The sequence below is a fragment of the Acyrthosiphon pisum genome, chromosome A3 (genome assembly GCF_005508785.2).
Source record: "Acyrthosiphon pisum isolate AL4f chromosome A3, pea_aphid_22Mar2018_4r6ur, whole genome shotgun sequence".
NCBI lineage: Eukaryota > Metazoa > Arthropoda > Insecta > Hemiptera > Aphididae > Acyrthosiphon > Acyrthosiphon pisum.
In genome coordinates this window covers 19,818,205-19,829,127 of record NC_042496.1, presented here as the reverse complement: position 1 = coordinate 19,829,127, position 10,923 = coordinate 19,818,205, and the positions used below count along the sequence as shown (strand labels likewise).

At 29.4% G+C, this 10,923-nt stretch overlaps 1 non-coding gene across 1 annotated transcript; it reads left to right on the top strand.

Moving 5' to 3' along the window:
* Window positions 1-4,542: 4,542 nt before the first annotated feature.
* Window positions 4,543-4,607, top strand: Mir3017b-1 (microRNA mir-3017b-1). Its single transcript, NR_040219.1, has one exon. It is a non-coding gene; the product is annotated as a microRNA mir-3017b-1 (primary transcript).
* Window positions 4,608-10,923: the final 6,316 nt, after the last annotated feature.

Sequence of the window (10,923 nt, the reverse complement as noted above, 5' to 3'; positions counted from 1 at the left end):
TATCGTAATGTATATTACAATTCAAATAATATTATTGGAAAAAAATATTGATTTTGTGTTTAAAAAATAGTACAACGCGTCCCCCATCACGTTTAGTGTATTGGAAGGTGGCTATTTTTATTTGATAGAATAAAATAACAAACGATCTTGGGCTACAAATTGGCAAAGTGACTAAGCGTGGCAATGAAACGTCACAAAAATCATTCAATTTGGTCTAAATAATTCTGTATGCGGTTTTTGAGCTGTGCATGACATGTTTTAGACATTTCAAAATTGCTACTGAGTGAAACGCCAAGTATAAATTGAAAAGTTGTAGGGCTAGTATGACGTATGTATAAGTATTGAAATATTTAAAGGACTGTATATATAATAAATTACAATAATATTTTGTTTTATTTAGTTAACCGAGTGTAGGCGTATTTTAGATTTTGAGCATAGCGATTAATGTACTTATTTTAGAATTATGTGTTTTTATTCACATATTTATTATTTTTTTTATGTTATAGTCATCACCTTTTGGCTTTTGGAGCTCTAAAATATAGATAATATTCAACTTTTAAACTGGTATCAGTTAGTAAATCGGATCCCCTTCATAATAATTGTGAAAAACAAAAAAAAAGTTACGGAAAAATGGGTTAATTAAAACCTGTCTTCGATAAAATCGATTTTGTTTTTTTTGTTGTACCTTATTCGAAAATGAATAATCATAGTGCCTATTACTAAGACTTGAGTCTTGGATTTTTCACTAATGTTTATACATGTATTTTCTAGAGTGATATTTATTTCAAAATATTTTGGTTCTTATTGTGCTACTTATAGACAGATATTATATATTCATAAAAATGTTTTATTTTTTAAATTTTTACCATTTTATGTAGGATACAATTTTTTGTGAATAAAAAAGCTCTACAATTTAATACAAGGGTCCTCGTAAGTGGTTCTCGTAGTAATCTAAGAATCTTAGTAATAGAAATTAATAATTTTTTTTACAGACATTTCAAGTTCAAAATTTTGACAAAATATGATATTTAAGCAAAGAATAACAATTTGAGTTATTCTGTTGTGATTCAAGAAATATTATTCGTAAAGACTTGGAATTTTTCGCCGTCACGTTTATCATTATTCATTATACTCAATGCTATTTTCAAAATATTTTAGATAATTAATTTTAAACTATATGTCTAGGTACTGTGAAACTATTCACACCGTCCTACTTCGGAAAGACAGTGTTGACTACTTCACTTTTAAGTTATAAGTTATTAACAATAAAATATTACTACTATATAATTATATTATAATATTATAATATGTGATTTGAATTGAAAAAAAAGTGTTTTCAATTTAAACCTACTGTAATAATTATAGAAAAATAAAATACTATAGTCTCCACTCAGATTAATTTTCCGTTTCCAATGATTTATCACTGTACTCAAATTTAACACAATATCCAATAAAGTGCAGACCAACTATCAATAATGATGAGCTGTTGCATTCATACACAGCAGAGCGATTTTCCCAGTTTTTAATGTAGCTTATTCCCAAGTTTCGAGGAGTTTCTAGCAAAATTGGGATTAGGTTTTGTGTTTATGGTATATTATATTGTTACACTAAACTTTGTATTGTGCGAAAGGTTACGTAAAATGCTTTTAAACAATATTAAATACCTACTCGTATAATTTCGTAATCACGTGGGTATAATATAATCATAATTTCGAATGGGTTAAGAAAATCGTGTGTTATACGCTGTTTTACACCACGAGTAAAGGTCGAATCGACTATACAGAATATATTTTTATTTTTATTTTTTGGTTTTTTGGTTTTGTTACCAACATTACCGTGTAACGATATCCGACGGACACACGTCATCGATACCCACTGCACGCAAAGGTTGGCTGACTACGCACGGGACGAAAATATACGAATGTGGTTTTTTTCCTACCTTAGAAACCGAAGCGCTGACAGTATTTTTTATTTATCCCCTTCCCGTTTCCACATCTTCTCGTAAATTGTCTCTCCTTCTTATGGCTGTATAACTGATTTATAACTATTATATAACCTGTATATAGCCGAGATCATGTCAAATGGAAATACATATAAATATTAATACATTTACCTATATATTGTGTGTGTGCGTTCGTATCACATGGATGCCCACAGGCATTGGTCGTATACCTTTTTTTTTTTTTTATTGAACAAAAATTTATGTTTACAATCTGTATATATGTGTAGTACAATAAGTAAATGGGATGTGGTTGATTAGCGGGAGGGGCACCCCGATAGGGTCGTATACCTATGTAGCTATATATGTGGAATGGGCGTCATCCCTATACTTAATAATTAATATACACGATAAACTGTGATCGAATAACCATTATCAGATTATATGAAATTGTGGGTATGATCGTTTATGATAAAGAACATTGTTTTCTTAGTCAATGTACATTTTGTCAAGACTGGGGGAGTTAATGATTTTTTTTTAACTCAGGTAAGTTAAGTTAATATGCACCAATAACAAAAAGTTAAAAGTTAAAAGTTAATTTAACTATAGGGTAACTCAGCTAAGTTAAAAGTTAATGCACACTTTTTGTTAACTTTTCATTAAGTTAAAAAAAAGTTAATTTGTTTATACGAAGCTAGCGTACTTAATTTTTTACCAACCCAAAACTAAATTATAAACTATACTAGGTACTATAGTGTTTATACTTTATACAGTATTTCCATATACGTTAGATTCGAATGATATACATTTTTAACTTTAAACAATTCAAGGTAAATATTTTTTGACATGAAAACGAAATAGACTTGACTTAATTTACTTCTTAACATGAACAATTAATTCGTTAATTTCACGTTAGTTAAAATAGAAATTTAGTAAGTTAACAGTTAAGTTATTGAAAACCCAAAAGTAATACTCGTTAATGCTCAGTCTTGCCACTTTGTATTAATCTGCTATCTGCCAAATTTGAATCTAATAAATTCAATTATTATTTCAATGTTATTTTTTATTATTATTGTATTAAGTATAATTATCATCTATTAACTATCTTTTAAAATCGATTTATATTATCAGCATTCATGGATACCAACAACCTTAATAGAGCGTAACCACTTTAGTAGGTATAGGTAACTATACTAATTATAGTATTTTCTTCACACTTGAACACAATGCAAGCCTTATTCATTTATATAATATTGTCTGTGACTATATACCGGGTTGAGGCGGTGGAGCGAGGACGAAATACTGCAGGTATGGAGGTTGTAAGGAAACGGTAAACCAGCGGCAACGGTGATAGATGGGCGGAGGAGTCTGAAAGCAACGAATCACAGAATTTCTAGTCCGTGTGATCAAGATTGAGTGGGAATAGGAAATAGAAAGAGGCAGAAATCAGTTTGTTGCTCATGTCATAATAATAATAATATATACAATATAGGTAGGTACTTGCGGTGTTTTTTTATTTTTAAAATAAGACATTGATTTTCTCGGTCAATGTGTGTGTGTGTGTGATTGTGTGTACACATTTTCTATACAATTTGAAGTAGGTACTTGTTATTATAAGTCTGAACATTATTGCGAATAAAAAAGAATTGTATTTTTCACGAAGATTTTAATAATTATAACGTAGTCAAAACTCAGATTGTTGAAGTATATTTTTAGATTCTGGGAGAAACGCCGAGTGTATATTGGTTTTATAATTATGTCTGTTTAAAACATTTTTTTTTGTGTTTGTCATCTAACCTTTTGGAGCAGCAAAAGTTCCTTAATGTTAAACATTGAGCTTGTTTTCTGAATCCAATTCACCTAGGTGATTGGACCTAGTTATTGGTACATTTGGTGGTTTAAAATAAACTCCCTGAACTTTAATAAATAATCGATGTAAATTTCCTTAGCACTCAAACCTTAAAATTTTGAAAACCCAAAATTTGTAGGCATATACTACTGTTTGACCGAATAATTTTTGTTTCTTACGTAGTTATAAAAGAACAAACATGAGTAAGTTACTGCAGAGTAAGTTAAATTGTTGACCAAATATTTATAATAGCATTTTCTAGACATGATATTATAACTTACCACAGTGATGGCTTTCTGTTATATTTATTTAAGACATTTGAAATTGTCTACTTTTATTACCTAGTTTTTTTTCGATTTTTCTACGACACTGTTCGCGCCACGCGAAGTATTTTCTGACGTCGTCATAATCTTTCTTAAGGGTAATATTATAGTTATTTAAAAAATGATATCACACATAGGCAGCCAGCCAACTATCGGTTTGTGCATAGTATGATGAGATTCGGAATACAGTCGGTCGGCACTATCGTGAGCCGATAGTCACGAATAAAACGCTGCACCGAGCACGTTTGGCGTCTGGAGGCGTGCGACTGTATCGGCCGGATCTATGTGTTATGCAAAGCGCGGGTCAGACCTGTTCGGTCACGAGGGACACCGGTCGCAACAACGTACAGTTACAAATTGCTCAAAACGAATCGGTTTTGATGACCCGGGTATTCGCGGCGAAAATGAATAAATAGGCTGCCGCGTCGGTGCCGTGTTCTGTGACTGACTCGGCTGGCAACGGACTGAGCCCTCCGGTCTGTCACGGAACACGGGACCGGCCGCATCGCATATACGGACCTACGAGGGCAGGACGCAGTGGACGGCGCAGACCGAGCTTATAAATACGAGTGCGGAGCACCGAATCTCGTCAGTGCGTGTTCAACGGAGCTTTCTGCAGCAAGACCCGCCCAAGGCACACTTGCACTTGAATTTGAAAAGAATCAAATGATCTGGTAATCAGTGGCGTGCCGAACTGACAAGCAGACCTGAGGCAAACTATACAATTTGATCCCCCTCCCCACCACCAACAGTTTTTTCACTATTTTTTTTATTATTCAAAATAATAAATATTATTAAGTTTTTTTAGGTATAAGTTGCACATCTATTAATACTAATACTAATACTAACACACCCACCCACCCACCCACCCAAATTTCCCTTGAGGCAATCGCCTCAAAAAATGACTGTTCGGCCCGCCACTGCTTGCACAGATGGACTTCATACACATTAGTATTACGGTTCAAACCTAACATAAATTATTATATTTTGGTTACTGTCGCAGTACCTTTATTAATAAATTATAATATTTATTCTACATTGAATATATCAAATAGATATACAAAAAAATACAGTCCACTCAAACTTAATTTCCTCGCCGGAACAGATACAATAAATTATTGTTGTGTGTAATAAAGGTTGAAAATTAAGTATAAGATTCCTCTTAAGTCCTTGACGAAATTAAAAAAAATATCGAATATTCAGTCTCAATTTTTTTTGTTGTTGAATAATCATTTTTCAAAGTTAATATTTTTTACAAAATTTGTTAAAGCCACGAAATAAATGTCGTACTTTACACATCCATTACAGTGACCTACATAGTGACAGGATCAGTGGCGGATTTAAGGGATCAAAGAAAGCCGGCAAATCAATAAAAGGGGCCTCCTACAAAATGTATCATTGACATACTTACCCCTATTTCACAAAACCGATCACTTCGTTCGCGAGAAATAACATAAATGAATATTAAATTTTATAGTAACAAATCTTCTATAGTTAAAAAAAAAATGTAAAGTTTTTATTTATTTTTACAAATAAAACAAAATTTCTGTGTATAGAATGTAGATTATAATTAATACGTAGCTTGACAAAAAACCATGCAAATATAAAAAAAAAAAGTAAAGCCATAAAATGATACATAATGTTATAAAGGTTTAATTTGAGTTACACACTTTTAAATTTCGTACTACACACTTCACTTTTTATAACACACACAATTTTAAGAGCTGCTATGTAGGTACACAAAAGTCGATGATAAAATTACCATTTTATATTATGTTAAAATTCACAAAAACAATAATGATGTGTGTGAATATTGTGTGGGTGACGGACCGGTCGGCTAGGTTGGCGAGTGAATTGGTAGTGTGGAGGCAATTACTCGTTGCTTCTATTTATAATTTTATACTTAATTTAATAATAATAATAATACTTATTTTAAATTTCAATCAATACTTTAAAGTTATAGTTATAGCACTTGTATAGCAGTTGTAAGAAACAATGTCCTAACCCGTTAAATGTATAAACATAATACTATGAAAAACATAGTGCAAACGCATTAAATTCACAGCCCTGTTTACCACTTTTTCAATATTTATATGTACCTACGTTGCGAATTTATCGCGAAAACGGTTTCCAATAAATCATGATTTACGCGACTGATTAAGTAATAAAATGATTGTTATTATACTCACAAAATTATTATTTTTATTTTCATGCAATCATGAATTATATTATATATTAATTTATAATTATAAATAATCTTATTTGTGATCAATGGTAGTGGGTAGAATGTAGAATACCTAACTTAGATTTACATAGGTATATAAGTACAAAGTACCTATTTACTTCGATCTTTTCGACTTTATTTAATTATAATATTTTCTACTTTTGAAGTATTCCTGTATATTTAAATTATTTCATTATTAAAACAATGATAAATTATATTTTAGTTTGAAATATACAATTTTCTCTGACTCAGAATATGATAAAAATGAAGATTATCGTTTAAAAACTTTAATGAAAAACATTAATATCGTCATGTAAAAAATTATCTTATTTTGCATACATTTAGGAAAATGTGAATGTTTTTTGTTTAGAAAAATCATGTAGGTATACTCGTACATAATAAATATAATATTTATGTTATAGAAATGCAATATTATTACAAGTTGTATTTCTGCAATGACTTTAAAAATCACAGTTTTCAATACATCGGCTAAACAGTGTAGTTTTATTTGAAAAATCACAATATAGTTATAACGTTAAAAGGGGCCAATTTAAGAGAAAAGTTTCCACAGAAAACTAAATGTTCGTAGATCTCAGAAAAACACTTTTTCTTTGATGTTTACATTTCTTAAGTGACTCGCGTTGACCCAAAAACTTTCATTCAAAAAGAATATAAATATCGTCAACGACGATTCTAAATATTTTTCTCCAAACAAATTACGCAGTTTATGTAATTTCTTTTCATCATCTTTGAGTTTTCTGAAATAAAACACAAGAATAATTGTTAGTGCTCTCATGATGTATTTTTGTTAATAGTTAAACAAGTACAATATTGTTTTAGTCTTAAAATAATGTGTTTTTGTTACTTGTTTTTTGTGAAAGTAACTACCTTTATTATTCAAACTGAAAAAAATAAAATAAAAATTTTGAACTCGTTTTTTACAGCAGGACTGATTTTTACGTCAAGAGAATTTGAGACATTACTGGAATGTGCAGGACTGCGTAGAGCGTAGAGGAAAAGGTAAACCTAAAATAAAATTTCAAGATCTTTGGAAATCAGAGCATGTCCCCTGCGATTTGCGTGTTACATTTGAAGTATATCTAAAGAGCACATAATATAATGGTCATCGTAATGTTATCAGGTTCAGGGATTGAAATGACGGTGGATTTTGAACTAAAAACGACTTACAAGCGATGGAAAAAGAAAACGAACAGAAGTTTGCACTTTGGCAGGTGATTGAGGACGATAGCTGTCAGTAGAAGAGAGTTAGGAAAAGTTTGTTGGAAAATGGGTAAAAGTAAGCATTTTATAAATAATGCAATAAAATAATTAAATTACATTTAGTGTAGATATAACTATAAACTGTATTTTATCAAAAATATTAGTTAGATTCAATGGAATGCGTAATATAATCATTATGCGCATTCTAATAATGTTGGAAGATTAGATCTCTGTCAACTTTATTCACTTTAGTCACTTTTTTAAACTAGGAAGTATTCATTACAAAAAAAAAAAAACAACAACACAAATGTTTAAAATGTTTTGGTGCAATATATCTTCCTATTTTTATTTATAAAAATCAGAGTAAAAATCACGAAGTTTTTAAGTATAATTCGAACGACCTTGGATTAAAATAGATAATATTCACGAAATGTTCGAATTTATAGTAATACTGTAACATTTTGAAAATCGATAAGTATTGTTTACAGAAATTATTTTTTATTTTTATTCGATTTACAGCTGGTCGCGTTATAGTAAGTTATCGGCTGGAGTTGTAAAATCTAAGTTATTACGTATCCATCGAAGCAACAAATCTTTTCATTCTTTCACTCTGGTGCAAGTCCTACTGGATGATATTGATATAATATCGTAATATGGTATGATATCATTTAATCAGTAATTATATACATATAGGTATCATTGTATCAATGGTATATGTGATTAAAAATTATATTTTATGGCGATTAGCACCAGTGAAGAATATTATTCGTACTTCATGAGACCTATTGTGACATGTAGAGTACGTGACCTGGAAAAACAGGCGTACTCATGTGCAATGTACAACCAAAGGTACATACGTTTAATGTGCATATTATAATGTGCTACAAAAAGGATCGTGTTGGCTTGATAAACCATTTTTTTTAACCATCGAGTATATAATATAGAGCATTGTTCACAAAATGGGATTCGCGTTTCAAAAGCTTTTAAGTTCTAAAAAGTCACTAATGTTACAAACCAGGAATGTAATCGCGTGGCATATTTGAAAATTTACCTATAACACTATATTTATTTTGTTCTTGTTATTTACACGATTTTATATTTAATTTTATTCACAAGAAATATATTTTTTAAACATTTTAATAAATTTTTTTTACAAAAGTATGGTTTAATTGTGGGTAAGTATTTAATATTTCACCGTAACGTCGAGTTTTTCATAAAATATTATAATTTCAACTTCATTGCTTATTAATTTGTTCAAGTTTGATTAAAATGTAATGAGGATGTGTCATGAATTCTTTATCTAAGCTCAGGGTAATTTTACTTTATTTAAAAAAGTAGAAAATAATTGTTGGCAAGTAAAGACACACGGTTTGCTAAATACCTATCTATTGCTACTTATATCCTACCGTAATAAAAATGCTGTTACATTTTAAATATTTGTTTGTAAGTAATAATTATTACTGTCGATCATATTTTTATCGATTACTATAAACTACCTATATGTGATATTTAAATAAGGTACGTTAAAATTGTCATATTTCAAAATTCATAAATGTTTAATAACGGGAAATTTTCTGTGATAAAGTTTGATGGAAGTTTATTTGACAGCTGATGGAAAAAAAAGATATAACTTTAATACTTAAAATAAACCACTGTCTATGGAATCTATCTTTACTCCATGCAATTTTGAATTTATATTATATAATTTACATTATGCATTTACCTTTTAGTAGATATGCAAAAAATAATATTATTTTCTATTACTTATTACCTACCTAGTTATTAGTATTTAAATACTTCATAATGTTATCATGATTATTTGTTAGATACTTATTACAAGTATTTATGTTTTTGTTTAGTTGAATATTATAAAAATCGAACCTCAGAACTTATACCTATTAAAGTAAATGAGCATATAAATATTTTTATAGCCGAGCTCAGTAATTTTATTTGCGATAAAATATAAGTTGCAATTTATATTACTTTATATAAATATCGAAGATTTTTATAGATTTATGTGAAATATATTTAATTTTTGTTATAGATAAATCATTCTAATAATATTATTTTTTATAAATTTCAAAGTAAATACATAATTATTACGTACCTATATATCAATATAATATCATACATACTAAACAAGGGCGTAGCCAGGAGAGGGTTAGGGTTCAGACCCCCCCCCCCCCGAAATTTTTTTTTGAAATAATATTGAATAGCTTGATTTTTTTTAACAATAATGTATTGTATATAGTTAACTTGTATACTAAAGTGTAATGAATTATAATTATTAATGTAGAAATATAAGATAATGTACATAGTTACCTACCGAAATTTTTAAAAAAAATGTCATGTTCTTAATTTAAATAATATTTTTTATAATTTCATATTTTATTACATAATATAACATTTATACGTTTATACATTTTATTCGTGTGGTAATAACACAAAACGATGATCAATATTATTATTTATTGTACTTTTATCATGACAAGCCATTGGCTGGCAGTCATTGGACAATTATTATATTTAAGGTAATATAAAAATGTAATGGTAAAATATTTAGTTGTTTACGTTTTATGAATGTATTATAAGGTTTTTATTTTCACGGTATAAAAAAATGTATACATATTATATACTCAACAATACGCATAATACTGGTTACTGTTTCTATTTAAATGTTTGAAATAAAATTTAAAAATTGTCATAAATATAGGGGTAGTATAAATATAAAGGTAAAATATTATTGTAATGCCAGCTAACGTTTAAGCACGAGAATTATTCATTCTAATTTATTCGTAAATGTCTACATTATACAATCACTCTAACACACACACACCTAAATTAAGATTTTATGTACACTTGCAGTATTGTGTATACTGTATATAAATGGTACATATATACAATGACTAATATAATCAGTTTTCAAAAAAATACTATATTTTTATCCCTTTATGAAATGGACGGACATTTTTTTGACGCTGAGCTCCGCTAAAACTGTCACTTCAATCGCATTAAATTGTATCATTTTTTTCATTTTTTCGTCGCCTTCGTGTTTCATAATGCAAGCGCCATTTATTAAACCGCTCTCGTGTTGGCAAGCAAACACCAGAAACGGTGAATTTTAAATGTTTTAACACAACTGTACTGTCACGTGACGACATTTCCCATTGACCGATACGACGCGAATTGACCTGCACGCGTTATTTTAATTTTGTTTTTAATGAGATTAAACGGCGGTTGAAGTGCACCTTTGTATAATTTGCAGCACATGTGGGTTGTCTTTTTTGCGGCCGGCGAAATCAAATTACGACGAAATGGACGAGCGTGCCACGGACAACGGGTTCGAAATATAAATTGAAAATAAATT